The 16,317-nt window shown below is 44.9% G+C and overlaps 1 protein-coding gene across 1 annotated transcript in view; it reads right to left on the bottom strand.

Moving 5' to 3' along the window:
• Nucleotides 1-15,578, bottom strand: part of PCGF5 (polycomb group ring finger 5) — a 124,526-nt gene extending 108,948 nt beyond the window's left edge. Inside the window, exon 1 of the mRNA XM_087432265.1 lies at nt 15,451-15,578. The gene's annotated coding sequence lies outside the window, so the exon portion shown is untranslated. The remainder of the gene's footprint in view (nt 1-15,450) is intronic.
• Between the last annotated feature and the right edge of the window lie 739 nt (nt 15,579-16,317).

Raw genomic sequence — 16,317 nt, 5'->3', positions numbered from 1 at the left:
ATAATAATAAAACAATTAACATTTGAATTGAGCTAAGGTCTATGACTTTTCAGCAAATGGAATCATCAATCTGCCATTAGCATTCGAAGCTCCTGAGAATAACAACAGTCCCTTCATCAGGATGCTAAATCACTCAATTTTTAGGACAAGTTAAGACCCAGAAGTAAATGCACAGAAAATACTCTAAATTTTTCTAAATAATTGGCAAAGGAAAAATACAAATACTAGAATTCTGGCTATGCAGAAACTTTGCAAGTACATATATATTTTTTCCCCCCAAAGCCCCAGTGGATAGTTCTGTCATAGCTGCACAACCTTCTAGTTGCTGCATGTGGGACGCGGCCTCAGCATGGCGGGAGAAGCGGTGCGTCGGTGCGCGCCCGGGATCCGAACTGGGGCCGCCAACAGCGGAGTGCGCGCACTTAACCGCTAAGCCACGGGGCCGGTCCTGCAAGTACATATATTTATAGACAAACATATACATAGAGATAGTAAGAAGTAAATTTACAGACTTCTCTGGAGAAAACACAAAGCATAAAAATGTATAACATACTTTTTCCATGATTTCTTACTGAAAGGATGTAGAAAAGAGAAGGGTCCCCTGAAAGAAGAGACAACAATTTTGTATTTGTTCATCACTTCAAATCTCCTTCCTGTATCAGGCGACATCTAGGATTTAATGAAAAGGCCGTTTTTTCTTCTTAGATATACCCTCTCTGATAGCCACCTCTACCTCATCTCTGGGAACCTAGCAACCGAAAGGAATCCCTTCTCCTTGGACTGTATGCAGAAAGCAGGCAGATTCATGTCATAAAGGCTATATAAGGTGCTTCCTAGGTTGCTACAAAATCCACACATGAAGATCTTTACCTATGAGTCATAGCAAAAGTGTGAAGAGCTTGTAACAGTGGTACTCAACTCTATTTGCACAGTAGCGTCACTTGGGGAGTTAAAAAATATATATGTATACACACACACACACACATATATATATATATCATGTCTGGGTCCTACCCTAGACCAATTATGTCAGAATCACTAGAGATAGGTCCTAGAAGCCCCCAGATGATTCTAAAGAGCAGCCGGGGTTGGAAACCACTAGCCAGAACCCTGCTTCTCTAGGTGTGGTCTGTGACCAGCTGCATCCCCTGGGAGCTTTTTAGAAATGCAGAATCTCAGGCTCCACCTGAGATCAGCTGAATTAGAAGCTGCAAAGTAAGGCCATCCTAGTGACTCGTGTGCACATTAAAGTGTGAGAAGCACTGGGCTAGAAGAGTGTTGCACTAAGTGGGCAAGCTCTAAATAAGACTTATTGATGAGATGAATCACTTCCTCACCTTAAAGCTCACATTTTGGCCCAGCTGTATAAATGTATTAAACGTAAAGTAACCCTTCAGAAACCAGCTGAGACAGCTCCCTATATACTAGACAGAATGCAAGAGGTAAGTCCTATCACTGTATGGAGCAGGACACTGGCTTGATGTGAAACAGTTCCAAGTGGATCACTGACACACCCGATTCACAAGAGCAGCTGAATCTTGGGAGGCAGGGGTTGGGAATGAGGAAAGGCACAAAGGAAACTTTAACTCTGCCTATAATTACTGATATTTAAAAGAAGTTTTCCCTTAAGTCTGAAATGTTTCTCATCCACACAACAAACATTTCTGCCTTTAGGTATACAAAATCTCTCTAGTCAAAGGCCAATGCAACAAGACCTCTAATCTTGGGAAACTATATAATTCTTATATTGCTTCATCTCTTGCTTGCTAGCAACCTTTTTAAGAATTCACTCACAGAAAACTAGGGAGCTATGAAAACTGCTGTTGATCCCCAGTGCAAAGTGGAAATGCTGCCTTTGGTGAACATCTGGTAGACCACAGTCGGGAGAGTCAGGGGCAAAATCCAGGGAGAGAAAACAAGAACTTGAGGGCAACATGAAGGTGCAGCTGAGTCAGCCCCAAGAGGCAACACTGAAGGTAAAAAAATAACAAAACGTTATTAAGTTCAAATTTACTTGAACTTGAGCTCTAAAATTACTTCATAGGAAATTCAAGATAAGGTCATCAATTTAAGTAGTTTCTGCGAAACAAAAGGAAACAAATACTGGCTCTCTGTACAGCCACTCTCATTATTCACAATCACCCAAATGACCTCTCCCTGTCTCTCCCTTTCTCTCCTCGGACTCTTCTGACTCAAAATAGACCACATTAGTTCAGAACTGAGAGAGAGTGAAGATCTGACTTGAAGCTGAGAGGACAGGAAGAACACAAGAAACGTTTAAGAAGCAGAAACAAAGGTGTTGAAACTACTTGGCTAGGTGTTAGTCCCAGCCATACGTCAGAAACAGCTGGAGTTCTCTTAAAAAGTAGATTCCCTGGGGCCCACCCAAAGCCAAATAAGTCAGAATCTTGGGACAGAGGGAGTCATTTGAATTTTTTTAAATGGTTCTGAGACAGAGTGAGGGCTGGAATCACAGCTGTGAGGGAGGAGTCTAACATCAAAACAGTGTTTCTTAATATTTAGTATATATTTTTTAAAGCTCTGGACCCATGTAAATCATCCCCTAACCCACTTACTAGCACTGCATTACTTCTTTTCCTACTAATTTTATTTTTATCAACATAACCCATGCAAATTATTTAAAAACTCAAATAGTACTACCAGGCTTAAAATGAAAACACAGCAGTAACGTGTCTCACCTCCCACTTCCCAAAGGCAAACTACTTTAAAAACTTTTAGCTTTCTCTTCTGATATTTAATTTTATACTCCTAAACAATGTGTATATACTGATATTTCTTGATTTATTAATTTTTGATTTTCATTTAGTAATTCACATAATGATAGATGTCCTATTATGCACTAGCTTTTCCTCTTCGTCTGCTATGTAGTTATGTCAACATTTTCCCCAGCCTCTCTTGCAGTCGTGTACAGTCAGAGTTGATATTTAGTCTGTATGTTTTAGTATAGCTGTACCAATCATTACCAAAATACTTCCACACTGACTGGTAAATGGCTGCTACCTAAGCTTCTCTCAAGCCCTCATAGGGACACTCCCTTGCCCCTACTTCCCCAAATCCAGCAAACAAAGGGCTAACACCTGATACAGAAGGAACTTCCAGAGCAGCTCCCACTCTACAGCAGACCTAGGTTCTGATGGGTCAGCGTCTGGGGTACTAGTTGTTAAACATTTTGAATACTGTCCCTAGGTGTGACCTTGTGATTCAATTTTTGCACTGCAATACCAGTGAAAGTGAAGTGTGCCACTTACGGCTTGGCTTTAAACCTTTGACCCTCACTGCTCTTTCCCCTTCTTGTGAGCTGGAACATAGACATGCTGCGTCCAGGTTTTAACCATGCAGATCAGGACAATGCCTTAGAGGAAGGCAGAGCAACAAGATGGAAGGAATCTGGGTTCCTGAATAGCTGCATGGAGCAGAGACATCAACCCACTTGAAATGCTCATCCTTGAACTGTCACATGAGGGAAAAATAAATTTCTTTGTTCTTTAAGTCACATTCCTGTGGAGTCTGTATTATAGCAGCTTAGTCTTACACTCTACTGCACCAGTAATTCATATTATTAGGACCTACGTAAATATTATCTACTGAGCCAACTTCACTCCATGTGTCTTTTCTTGCACAGATACTTATTTTTCTGGAGTTTATAGTTGCCCTTTTATTTCATTTACTAGGCTTTTTAATGAATAATTCAACCCAAGTGCTCCCCAGGGACTGGAAGGCTCCCTTGAAGAATATTTTACATTTGGTCAAATACATCAGATCATCTATCAGTGTTGTTTTTGTTTTCATTTGAAAACTCCCTCCTGGAGTGGATCTTCCTCCTATTCTGATCTGGACTGGCCTCTCTCTAGGTCTGTTGCACTACTGTCATCTTGAAATTTCTCTTCGCTGTCATCCTAGAATTTTCTTTTGCCTTTATCCTGCATGTGACTTCCTGTTCCAGAATCCCAAATATTCTTCTTTCTTGGTTTATGCCCACATGTGGATAAAATATACCATCTAGTAGCTTCCTGTAAAATGATGCATAGAGAATAAATTTTTGAGACCTTTCATGCCCTCAAAATGTCTTTATTCTATCTCTTGCTTGATAGTTTGTGTTGGAAATTCTAGACTGAAAATACATCTCCTCAGAATTCTGAAAGAATTAATCCATTGTCCTTTAGGTTCCACAGTTGTTGTTGAGAAATCTGGTGCCACTGCAAGTTCCAATCTTTTTGCATGTGACCTGTTCTCTTCTTCTGCCCCTCACAGGATTTAGGATACTCCCATTTTGCTCACTATTTTGAAATTGTACAGTGATATGTCTTGTACATCGATTGTGTGGGTCCTTTTTCATTCATTCTCCTGGCTATTTTGTGGACCCTTTTAATCTACAAATGTATGTCTTCCAGTTCTGGGAAAATGTCTTGTATTACTTCTTCGGTAATCTCCTTTCCTTTCCTTTTCTCAGTGGACTCTTTCTGGAATTCTTATTAGCATGATATAATACCTGCTGAACTGATCCTCCAATTCTATTCCTTCTCTCCTCTTTCTATATTTTTTGCTTTTGTTTCTACTTTATCTTCTGGTCCTTCCAATGATGTTCTTTTAGCTATTTTATTTTTAATTCCCAAGATATATATTTGATTCTCTCATTATTACTCTTTTACAGCCTGATTCTCATGTTATTAATGACAGGTGCGGTGGTTTTGATTATTTTCACTTTTCTTCTTCTCCTTGCATTTCTGTTTCCTCCATGGTTTTTGTTCTCATTTGTTCTGGTTTCTGCCTTTTTTTGTTGAAAGTTTTCTTCAATTGTCTCAGATTCATTGGCTATTTGTATTTAAGAGTAAGGCACTAAAAAACTGATTGCAAGTTCCATGCTCATGAGTGGAGGGAGTAGAGCTGTCGACTAGTGGGTTCACTGTAGGAAGAAGGGGTAGTAAGACAGTTTTTTCATTGTGGGACCTCAAATGTCAGTATCTGCAGGTCTTTTCTCTAGAGCTATTCATTTCACCCAGAGAAGAGACCTTCAATATCCTGCCTGGGTTGGTCATTACCTGGCTATCTTAGAATTGGGGTTGGGGAAAAGAGCATAGGGTCTCACTGTTAGTATGCATAATTTCACTAAATTCCTCTGTTTTCAGTTGAGCATTTCACCCTTACCCTCTTTTTTGCCATCCAGAACCATTAACTTACTTCAATTTCTCCAGAGAAAAAATGTCCAGTGTCTGACAAGAACTTCATCTTGCTGTATGGGATGGGTCTGGTTCCTTTTACAGACGTTCAATCAATCCCTTATTTTCAGCCCCATGCCCTGCTCCACAGCCTCTAATTCTAGAGCCTTTCTGGGATTCTGGGGGATACACTGGCTGTTTCTTCCCAGTGTCTATTCCCAAGCTCCTTTAAGGGCACTTAAGTATCAACTTTCTCCACTACACTAAGTCAGTTGTCACAGGTCTGTTTGCTTTTCAACCTCCAAAAACGTGTTGGTATCTCCCATCTGATGTTGCCTCTTCTCATGTTACCATCACTATAGTAGTGTTTCAGGAGGGACTGACAGTAAACACATGTTTGTCCACTAAATTCTAATCTGAAGTCCCAATAACCAAATCTGACAACCATAGAAACTGGCCCCCAAAATGAGCCTTTATCAATTTTTTTTTCTTTTGGTGAGGAAGATTAGCCCTGAGCTAACATCCCTTGCCAATCCTCCTCTTTTTGCTGAAGAAGATTGGCCCTGGGCTAACATCCGTGCCCATCTTCCTCTACTTTATATGGGACACCGCCACAGCATGGCTTGACAAGCGGTGCGTCGGTCCGCGACCGGGTCCGAACCTGCGAACGCTGGGCCACAGAAGCAGAGCCTACGCCCTTAACCCCTGTGCCACCGGGCCGGCCTCTCTTTATCGATTTTTAACAGTCATAGCTTTCCTATCCTTATAGACACACCTGATTTGCTAAGATATTTCCCAATTATCTTAATGTTTATCCTTTTCTTTTTTAATCATAAAAAAAAACTTATTCAAGAGAATTCTTTTGCAGATACCACAAAAGACTTTTGATTTATTGACTCATTAATTTAGTCTTAAAAGATGGTAGGATTTAGAACAACAGACTGTAATTAAACAAAGAAAACACAGATTTTTCATGTAATAAAGCTGTTTTGACTGACTGCTTCTTGCCACTTCGAATCTAGCCTATGGTGGCCTGAGCTGAAAGGCATTTGCCTTGATAACTGCTCTAGTATTCTCCAAGAAGACCTTTGGCTACTGCACAAAACCATCATCAATACTGGAGTCTTGGGGCTGGCCCTGTGGCTTAGTGGTTAAGTGCACGCGCTCCGCTACTGGCGGCCAGGGTTTGGATCCCGGGCACGCACCGACGCACCGCTTCTCCAGCCATGCTGAGGCCGCATCCCACATACAGCAACTAGAAGGATGTGCAACTATGACATACAACTACCTACTGGGGCTTTAGGGAGAAAAAGAGAAAAAAAGGAGGAGGACTGGCAATAGATATTAGCTCAGGGCTGGTCTTCCTCAAGCAAAAAGAGGAGGATTGGCATGGATGTTAGCTCAGGGCTGATCTTCCCCACACACACAAAAAAAAATACTGCAGTCTTAGCTGTTCTGCTTCTAAAGACAGGCAAAGGAGGGATGATCAGAGTGTTTAAAAAAATAATTAAGCATGAGGACTTTCTCACATCCAAAGGATCACTACTTTTTCACCCCCATCCAAAAGACACAAATCTGAAGACGCTTAGCCTGAAGATGTTAATCTTTAAGGCTGAAAACCAAGGACTTGTCCTAAACACTAAATTCATAGTTACAGAAATAAGAAATAACTACAGAGTAAAACACCAATATTACACCTTTGATCTAATTCCACTCAAAAGGAGCGCATATTTTGGACCTCTCAATACTTATTATTATCTCCTGCTACTACTCATGACCTCCCTGAAAAGAAAACCAAGCGTCCAACAGAAGAAAAAAGATTCCTGTGAGGGAAAAAAATTAAATTGTTCTATTTCTTGAGCTGGGTGGTGGTTACATAGATGTTCACTTTTTAATAATCCTTTTAACTGTTCATTTACATTTCAAAAGTTATATATGTGTTATATTTTACAATAAAAAAGGCTTTTTTAACAGTTAAAAGAGAAAAAGGTAGAAATTTAATTTGTCATGAAATGCACTGCTTTAACCTCACTTGGCCAGAATTCTTATATATCCTCACTGACATGGATAAAGACAGAAAAGTCATCATGATTTACCTTAAGTGCCTAACCTAGAGTCCCACCAAATTTCAGTAGCCATGTTAGTTGTCCTATTTAAAACACTTCATTTAAAAAAAATTTCTTAAACTTCATAGTTTGCCTTGCATCCCATACAGTAATACTGATTACATTTGCTTAATGCTATTTATTTGCAAAGAGCTTTCACAGCAAATACCTGGGAAACAGAGCAGGTGTTATTTTCTCCCATGCTACAGATGAGAAAACTGAGGCACTTAATAATTAGTAAGGTCAATAACAGTGACAGAATCAGGACTAATTCCAAGTGCCATATGTCCAATTAAGGGCTCCTTAACCATTTTATAAGGAGAAAGAACTTCACACTTCTCCAAAGTTCTGAATTCTATCAAAGCCGGTGGTCCCTGCTATGAGGTCTGTGAGTTTCCTCAGAGTCCCAGGGAGGAAGGAGAGATCCACTAGATATGGCTGTTCAACTGATTAACCAAGGACCCATGCTCAAAGCGTTCTGAGTCATTTCTCTCACTTCTAGTTAACATAAAAATGCAGCTCCTGCCTCAGAAGTTAGTTTAACTCAAATGCAACCAAAGTTATGAGTGGTCAATAACCTTATGTTCAAGGGGAACAAACACGTCTTTCCCACTCACAAGTTTCAAAGTAGGGATAGTCCCTCTCCACTCCTGTCCTCCTGCCCTACACCATATTCTTCCCCACAGAGGTGGAGCAATTTATTTGGTTGGTGTGTGACAGCCATGAGTCTGTTTCTCAATTCTCAAATGGATGGAGTTTTTCTATCAAAAATATTATGGCTGAGAGATTCGGCCTCTTTCTCTTTCTTTCTACCTGGACAGTAAAAGGCAGAAACCTGGGTATTTCTGCTCTGCAGCCTCAAACTTTCCATCCAGTAGGTTGTTCCAAAGTCTTGACTAGGGTGTAGGGGTTAACTAGACCATTCTGGGCTTCACACCAAGCTAAGTTTTCCAATCTAGCCTTCATCAATAATGAAGTTAATATTTTGTCTATCTGCCGATTCTCATCTTTTTTTTAATTAGTGGGGGAGAACTGGTGCTTTTCATGGGTCCTCCTCAAAGACACCATCACTTGCCTTTCGGATAGAAGTTAGAGCACGTGGACGCCATTCCACAGCTCTCCCCAGGGGAACTCCTTGCCCACAAACACTTGTGTTCTAAAAGCAGTAGGCAAGCCATATGCTGAGGAAGCTTTCTAAGATTTTGTTCAGTGGATACTTTAAGTACTTCTGTCCCAGAGGCAAAACGGAACTGAGATTCTGGTTCTTTCCAGAGCCAGCTCTGCCACACATGTCTATGACCTGGGCAAGTAGCAATCTTTCTAGAAAGTCTTTATAGGACTTTAGCCTCCTCATCTTTCAAATGAAGGAATAATTTCCCTATCTTTAAGGTACCTGCCAACTCTGTGGACTAAAAGCTTGGAAAGGCTTTAATAAAAGAATTCCAGAATTTTAAAAACAGACATGAACAATGATATATAATCATTTGACACCTTGGCCTCGTAGTTCCTGAAGATCAGTGACCTCCTACCTCATGCCTGTGTCACTTCACCATCCTCAAGCTCAGCCACACTTTGAATTTACAGCATCGCTCATAACTGATCCCTCCATAACAATAGGATACTCTGAAAGCTCCTCATCTCCTTTGCCACTAGCCCCAGAATCGCCGCCTCCACATTCCCATTTCTCCCTTTCCTTTGTTCTTGCTGAACCAGCCACTAAAACACTCCAATCTCACATCTCCTGCTCAAACTCCCAGCCCATCAACACTTTAGTTTCACTTGCCTTCCTACTCAACCGAGGACCCATATGGAGTTGGCAGTTTCGATAATACTCACATCATCTCCACTTCCAATTTTCTGAGCATTGCTGGAGAAAGTCATAAAGACAGGGAAGATTCATTGTATCACAAGGCTAAGGGCTTTTAGCAACTTGTCAGGCCCTCATCACCTCTGGCTCTCCGTCACACTCAAATCCATTGCTACTCCAAACTTTTCCCACTCTCCTCCACCTCCCAACTTCACCCCTCACTCCCAGCTTACTTTCAGCAAATCAACTGGCCTCCTCTGGTTTTTTTTTTCCCCACAGAAAGGAACCAACTCATTTCAAATGCAGCCACCCTCCCTCCCAGCTTCCAACTTTCCTCTCCAAGTCTGTTTCTTTTTGCCTTCTTTTAACCTTTTTCCCTCCATGTCACATCTGTTTTTCCATGAATAACTGCTTTACCTGTGTCATGAGCAGGGTGATCAAATAATTCATTATGCAGAAAGGGACTTTCTTTTAGAATAAAAGTGGGCATTATTTGTCCAAATGTTTATATTTGTCCAAATATTTTCCCATAATTAACTGAGATAACAGATGTGTACCGAGACTGTCCTGGGGAATTCAGATGTAGGGTCATCCTATCTTGCTCCCATCCCTCCTCCTTGAGGAGGGCCTGGTGCGTTAACTACCCTCCCACTCCGTCTCTTGATCTTCAGCCCCTTCCTCTCCACTGACAGTCACTCGACCCACAGCACTCTCAGGCCTTTCTATGGTTTTGTTTTTAAGAAAGCTTCACTGGCACTCTCATTGCCTCAAGTCAGTGTCCTCTCCAATTTTCACAGTCCAATCACAGTTTACACTTACTCTCTCCATTGCCTTCCCCTTCAGGCACCCCTCAGGAACCTGGCTGACTTCTGTCGGCACTGCCCAACTGGCCCTGCTCCTCAAAGGCCACTGACAATGGTCTCACTGACAAATCTAATGACCTCTTCCCAGTGTTCAACCTCAGCCCCTCCACCCTATCAGTCTCCTCCAAATTCTCCTTCCTCGCCTTGCTTTACCCTATCTTTTCCTCGTTCTCCTCCTGCTTCTTTCTTTTCAGCACCCTGTCACCCTCTTTCTGTCTCCCTCCAAGCCCACAAATATTGGTTTCTCCAAGGCTCTGCCCTGGCCTTTTATTCTTCTCATCCACACTCTGAACCCTTCTCACAGCTTCACCATCCCCCTTCATAAGGATGCTCCCAAATCTTTCTCTATTTTTAATGGCTCCAATCCATCTGGATGGTCCATAGGCACAAAAAAGTTCACATATCCAAATCTAATCTTATAATTACTTTAATTAATTAGACAAATATTTACTGATTGCACGCTACTTGCAAGTGCTTTACTAGTGGCCTTTCCTGACTATATCAATTCCTGCCATCACCAACCAAAGCTACTCAGCTTCTGTCTTTGACTTCTCCCTCAACTCCCACATCCAATTAGCCAACAAGTCCTGTTGCATTTACTTCTACAGTGTCTCACCCAACCCATCTGCCCCCATCCTAATTTACATTCTCACTGCTTCTCTTCTGGAGACTATTTTAATAGCTTCCTAACTAGGGACTACCTGTGGCTCCTCCAATGCAGATTAATCTTAAACCATAGCTTTAGTCACATCATTCCCCCACTTAAATACCTCTGATGGTTATCTACTGCCAATTAAACAGGCTCCTTCGCCCAGCACTCAAGATGTTCACAATATGGTCCTAACCTTGCCATGCAGCCTCCTGTCCCACTATCCTGCCTCCAGGCTCCTCACTCTCCAGCTTAACCACATTCCTCTCCACTCCTAGATATGTTCATATATCCTCTCCTTCAAGTCTTAGTACAAGCTGATTCCCCACATCTCTGCCAGTTGAAGTCCTACCAATTCTTTAAGGCCTTGCTCAAGGTTCCTTAATTAATTCTTCCACAATTTTTCTGCCTAGAAATAGTGCTTTCCTTCTCTGAAATCACAAAGCATTTTCTTCATGCCTCTCTAACGTTCTTCCACTTAATATAGCCTTTCGTTATCTGTGTTATTCTCCCTACATGACTCCTCAGCCTCTCAAAGAAAGGGTGCCTATCTCTGATTAACCCATATACTCCTTAAAATGCCTTATTTAGAGTATGCCGAATGAGAGGTTGAAATATTCAATTTAACTCTGTATCCATAATATAGCACATAAAATAATGAAAATTAAGTACATTATGTCACATTCTCAGGAAGGCCTTGAAATTAATCATTTTTGTGGTTGCTCTTGATAGATCAAGGCTATACGAATCATTTTATTTAAACTAAAATTGCAGGAGAATTGTGGATTCTTTTTTTTGTGTGTGAGGAGGATCGGCCCTGAGCTAACATCCACGCCAATTCTCCTCTTTTTGCTGAGGAAGACTGGCCCTGGGCTAACATCCGTGCCCATCTTCCTCTACTTTATATGGGACACCGCCATAGCATGGCCTGTCAAGCAGTGCATCGGTGCGCGCCCGGGATGCGAACCCGGGCCGCCAGCAGCGGAGCGCGCGCACTTAACTGCTACACCACAGCGCCGGCCCAAGAATTGTGCATTCTTGATCGATTCCTTAAAGTACAGAGTTGGACAAGATCTTAGAGACCATTTAACTCTTCTCCTTCCATCCCAATCACCAATTCCCAGTTGAGAAAACTGAAGGTTTGAGAGATTAAGCTGCTCCCATGGTCACACAAACCAGAAGTCGTAACTACAGCCGTTATCATTTATTAAGGGCCTAGTGTACACCAGGCATTTTACATACATTATCCCAGTCCCACAATAATCCTTCAAGGTCGGTGGTATTACCCCCACTTTAGAGATGAGAGAGTGCTCAAAAACGTTAAGTGACTTGCTACAGAGAGCCCTCCTTGTTAGGGACAGAGATAAGCTTCAGCCCCAATTCTGCCTGGCTGTAAAGTCTAGGCTTTTCTAATTGGACACTATGGCAGAGGCAAGACCTACCAGATGCCCTGACTCCTGTCTCCTACTGTTTCTCCAGTGAATAATTATCTCAACTAAGCAAGCATGCACACTTATAAATTGTAAGCCATTTTATTGGAAATCTTGGAGGCACAAAAATCAAATAGCTTCATTACTGTACAAGTTTTAAAGTTAATTACCGCCAGCATTCTGACTTTCTTGTCAGAAAACTTCTTCAATCTGGAAAAGAGACGTGTTTTCCTGCCGTTTCAATTCTCAAGTATATTTTCAACTTAAAATACATTTGCCCAACCACATTCAACAAGTATTTGTTGAGCTCCTGGATGTCCAGGGCACATGGGAGGGTACAGAGTTGACTAGGACATAGTTTTACTCTCTGCGAGTTCACAGCAAGAGGCAGACAATTGACTAACGGTAGGAACCACTCCTCCCCCACCTATGGGAGCTCTGGCTAATTCAGGGACTTCCAACAAGAAGTCAGGATGCCTGGTTCTAATCCCGGCCCCGCATCTTGGGCAGGTCATCTCACCGTGCCTTAGTTCCCCCCGTAAAGAGATGGGTAAAAACAAATGAACTGTGCCAAGCAATTTCAAGTCCCTTTAGCTTTAAATTTTTATTATCTCTGAGCTCACTCTTGAGATTATGCTTCTGAAAGTGATCACAGCTACTGTCATGGAAAGGGAACTGCTGGATGCCCCCTCTTCTTCAGCAGTGACTTCAGAAGTACTGAGTTCTAAAAACACTGCTACAAGATTAAAGCTGACTAATGGGCCTCCAAAGTTTATTATTTATAATAATGTAAAGTTTATTAAAGTTTACCTTCTAAGGCGATAGTGTTAAGCACTACATTCAGATCCTTCTATTATTCATTGACTTATTATAGCTTTAATTTAGTTCTTTACAATGCATTTAAGATGTTTAAAATATAACTTTAAGTAACTCCTTGACTCTACTCTTTGTGGAATTAAGTTATTGACATTAACAACAAAAAAGCAGAGTTAAGGCCCCTGCAGAGATGTAAATCTTGTATTCATTTAGTTAAATTAATACTTCCTATTAAGTGCTATCTACTATGCACCTTCCCAAAGTACAGCTAAATTTGAGCTTGGTGCACAGGCAGTGGGGAGGGGGGAATACAGAAATATCAGTAGTATTTCAAATATGAGTGGAAATATACAGTACTGTGGGAACTTGACTTTGCTGATTCCATTTCAACATCTTGCACTTTTTTTTCCAACTAGTACAGACATAATATTTTTAATCATCCACTGACTTATACAGTAACACACTTTCTTTTGACAAGGCTCCACATGCCTTATCTTTCTTCATACTCAGCATCTTAGGATATGATGCTCAAACTCATCTTGTGCTATAAGTTAACAGCACAGAGGAGGAAATGAATCAATCAAAAGATAATTGGAAGAAAAAAAAAAAGAAAATGAAAACTGTACTGTCTTAGTGCCTTGCTCACAAAAGGCACTGAATTTCAACTGTCAAAGATAGTCCTACCAAGAAATCAGGAAAAAGGAATTTATTTATTCACTAGTGAACAGAGTGCCTCCTTATACATGCCAGGCACTGTTCTAGATGCTAGAGTTACAGCAGTGGACAAAACAGGCAAAAGTCCCTGCCACAATGGAGCTTACATTCTACTGCCAAGAGACAGGAGTTAAGACCTAAAATCATTTCAGATAGTGATTAAGTGCTATGAGAAAATAGGACTAGGAGGTGGTTCCTGGGTTTAGGGGTGGAAAGCTACTTAAGGTGATCAAGAGGGCCTCGCTGAGTAGATGCCATTGGAGGTGAGCCCTAAATGATGAGAAAACTTTACTCCTAAACCTACAAGTGTAGGGTGGGGTGGGAATGAGTCAAATTAGTCTGTAAGGGTGGTCACAGTGGTCAAAAGTACTGTATTAATGGCAAACTAGGTTCCTTTTAGGATTTGGCTTTAAAAAAATAAAACCTAAATCTTTAAGTAGGACTCTACTTAGGAGCCACTTACTCTCTTTTTTAAGATCCACTAACTTTTAAAGTTTTTGCTAATTACTTTAGCGATATTTAAGTAGAGGCAATTACTAGAAGGATTCCTTCAGAGCCCAATACCTCACTTGACACCATCCAAATTCTGAATGAGACAGGATCCAGCCCTGCAGCGAATCAGCGCTCCTCCACCGACTCATTAATGCAGCCAGGTGAAATCTTGTAACCTTTCCAAGAACGTGAAACAAGCCTTGGGAAATCTGGGGAACCTGACACCCCCAGGATTCCCCTAAATTGTGGAGGTGGTAAAAAAATAAATAAACTACGACCCTTTGCATTACTCTCCCCCACCCCTCCAGGCATCATCGCTGCAGAAGGGCCGCTGTCCCTGGGTCAGAGGCACACGGCGAGTACGCGCGCGTGTGTACCCCGCGTGAATCATCAGCGCCCGGTCCGCGGGGCGATGATTCATTCACCGCCCTGCAGCTCACGGCCGCACACGCAGCTTCCTTAATATTAAACAAATGTTTCAAAGTACAAACGCCTAGAGCCAGAAACGTGGAGACCCAGGCGAGGCGGCGGGGAGGAAACTGCCCGTTTCAGCCGCTGCCCGGGTGTTCCCCGGGCCGGGAGGGGAGCGGCGGGCAAGTCCGTCCGCCCCCCCGCCCACCCCTGCCCCCGGCACGCGCGCGGGCGGCGCCCGCAGGGGGCGCGGAGGGCGCACAGGTGGGTCCCCGCGCGGCCCTGCCTCCTGCCCCTCCCCGCCCCTCGCGGCAGGCCGACGCGCCCTCGCCAACGCGCCTCCCGCTCGCCCCTTTCCTCTCCGTGACATCTTATATAATAACCCGAGCTAATCAAAACGGAAGCGACGCGCGCTGCCGGGGCCCGTCTCCCGGCCCGGACTCGATGCTCGCGCCCCGAGCCCACAGCCCCCGAACTAGGCGCCGGGGCGCGCGGCTCCCGGGCGGGGGAAGGGCCCGAGCGCCGACTCGGCTCGGCCCTCCTCGGAGAAGCCGCTGCTGTGGCGGGTCCCCGTCAGGAAGCCGCGAGCGTCACAAACTGCGTCAGCTTCTTCAAACACATTTCATGGTCTCCCTCCAGCCAGGGAGCCGGCTGCTCCAGTGGCGGGGCCGCGGCCGGGGCTGGAAGGAGCCCCTCCGGGGAGGAGAAAGTTCCTCGGGGCCCTCCCCTCGGCCGCACCGCGCCCAGCCCCGCCGCGCTCCAGCCCCTCTCCGCGCGCCGTCCGCCCCGCCGCGCAGCCCGCCAGCCCGCGCCACTGTCAGGTTGGGCAACTTGCGACCCCCGGGCGCCGGGCCGCCCCTCCCGCCCGCCCGGCTCGCCCGGCGCCGGGGGCCTCCCCCCGGCCCAGCGGAAAACAGCGACGCCAGAAACTTCCCCGGGCCACGCCGGGCGGGGACGCCGCCTGGGTCCCGGCGCATCGCCCTTACCTTGCTCTCGAGAGGCCACGATCCGGGCGGGCCGCGCGGGGCGCGTGGTGCGCGAGCGCGCGCGCGTGGGGCGGTAGGTGAGGGAGCCCGCGCCGGCGGGGGCGGGGCGGGGCAGCGGGGGGTGCGGGCGGCGTGGGGCTGGGGGCTGGGCCGGCCCGGCGGGCGGGCGCGAGGAGAGCGGAGCCGGCGGCGGCGGCGGCGGGCGCGGGGCGAGCGCGCCGAGGGGGCGGAGGAGTTGCCGTGGGTTTGTTTACGCATTGCTGCCCGGCTCGGGGCACAGCCCGCACTCCCTGATTGGACACAAACTGGGGCACAGCCTCTCGCCGCCGCCCGCCAGGCCTCCTCGAGCAGCCGCCGCGCAGCTCGCGGAGCGCTCTGCCCGGCACGGCCCGCGGCGGCGCCCGGGCCTGGAGGGGACGAGCCGCGGCGGCTGCCGGGGGCGGGCGTGGAGCCACACGTTGGCCCAGGGCTCGCAATCGCCCACCTGTAGTGGCCCGACCTTGGCAAGGAGAATCGAAACTTCTGAGGCTGGAGACTTCGTATCATTCAGGCATAGAAGGGGCACTTTGTCCACCCCCCACACACGGAGGAAGCCTGCCCTTGAATGGATAGAAAAGCAGCTCGAATGTAATATGCCCCTTTGGCGATGGTCAAGCCGAGGCTTGCTGTATAAGCTCTACTGGGAGCTCGCAGTTCCTTCCCCTGCCTCCAGCTTCTCTGCTTGTAATCCTTCTCCGCGCAGCATTTGAAGTTGCCATCCCAGAAGTGACCTTGCCACAGGATGCTGAAGATCCTCCGAGGCTCGTGGCCTCAAGCCCCAATTCCTTAGTCGCACAGTCCTCCACAGCTGGGCCTCCACCTTTCAGT

Source organism: Ceratotherium simum, chromosome 6, assembly GCF_057802395.1.
Source record: "Ceratotherium simum simum isolate JZ-2026a chromosome 6, ASM5780239v1, whole genome shotgun sequence".
NCBI lineage: Eukaryota > Metazoa > Chordata > Mammalia > Perissodactyla > Rhinocerotidae > Ceratotherium > Ceratotherium simum.
Note: the sequence above shows the minus strand (reverse complement) of the source record. Positions and strands in the feature narration are given on the sequence as shown.